At 48.5% G+C, this 1246-nt stretch overlaps 1 pseudogene; it reads right to left on the bottom strand.

Moving 5' to 3' along the window:
• Positions 1 to 260: 260 nt before the first annotated feature.
• On the bottom strand, positions 261 to 944 carry LOC123131582 (agamous-like MADS-box protein AGL80; annotated as a pseudogene).
• Positions 945 to 1246: the final 302 nt, after the last annotated feature.

The raw sequence follows: 1246 nt of genomic DNA, 5'->3' as shown, positions 1-1246 counted from the left end.
AACATGTTGACATAAAGACCAAGTTACAACCTAAAAGTTTCAACCAACTGATAAAAAAATAGAGCATGGAAGAGATCCACAATAACAATTTCAACAACAACAAAAAATTCCTTTGCTCAAAGAGAAAGACTAAGACCGAATGTCTCATCTTATTCATGATGCCATCCATGCATGAGTCTTATTAGCATGGCAAAACTAAATAAAAGGAGACGAGGCACATGTAGATGGGCATGCCCTACATGTAGAGATCCTCTCCCTGCTTACATATTCATATGACTAGGAAAGAAGCCGAAGTTGGTGCCATCATGGCCACCAGTACTATGGCCATTGTAGATCTGGGTGCCAAGGTCCCCTTCGGACCTCACTGTCTCAAGCCAAGCCTCCTGCTGCTGCGGCGGCACCCGATACTTGGCTGGAGGCCCCATGTCCATGTTGTCGGTGATGTATGGTGCCTGCGCTCGGTAGACTTGCGGCTACCTGCTCATTTTTGCGATGCGTTTGCCTAGGCTCTTGAGCATTAACTCCAACTTCCAACCCATGGTTGTGAGCTCCTCGATGTTTCCAGGGAGGCGGCCGCTGACCATGGCGTCATGCAGGAGAAACTTGGTCTCACGGTCTTGGCGCTCGCACCTAGTCTTCTGGACCTGGTCTCGGAGCTTTGCGACGCGCTGAGTAAGGACACTTTCCTGGTCCATCGTCTTCTTTAGCCGCGCCACCTCTGGCATGCTCTTAAACCTATTCAGGATAGCCACCGCCTCAGCATGGGATGGGAACACCTCCGGCACCGTTCCGCCCTCGCCATACACCAGCACGCAGGCCTTGGCGTTGCACAAGGTGGCCACCTCACCGGCCTTCTTCATCAGGTTCTTGCTGCGTTTCTTCAAGGTGTTTTGCCGCGCCGAGTCATTACGGATGTACCGGAGAGCCACCTTCTTGCGAGCCATTGTTGACTGAGGAAAAAAATCTGCAAAGGAAGGAAAATTGCTAGTTTGGGTGAGTTGAAAGCAAGGGAGGCAGGGTAGATTTATAGTGGAGGTCTGTGACGATGAGGAGGCTAGAACCATGCCAATGGAGGATTTGGCTAACTTGGAGGCAGGTCTTAATTATGCCCAGCTGTAAATTTGGTGTCCATTTAAAACTTTAAGATTTACTTTCCTAAGATCATAGATTTTGTCAATCAATACAAAATTTCTCTTCGATTGAGCGATAAAAAATATGGAAGGTTTCTCCCTATAGGCGCATAGTA

Source organism: Triticum aestivum, chromosome 6A (genome assembly GCF_018294505.1).
Source record: "Triticum aestivum cultivar Chinese Spring chromosome 6A, IWGSC CS RefSeq v2.1, whole genome shotgun sequence".
NCBI classification, from domain to species: Eukaryota; Viridiplantae; Streptophyta; class Magnoliopsida; order Poales; family Poaceae; genus Triticum; species Triticum aestivum.
This window is presented reverse-complemented; position numbering and strand designations above follow the sequence as displayed.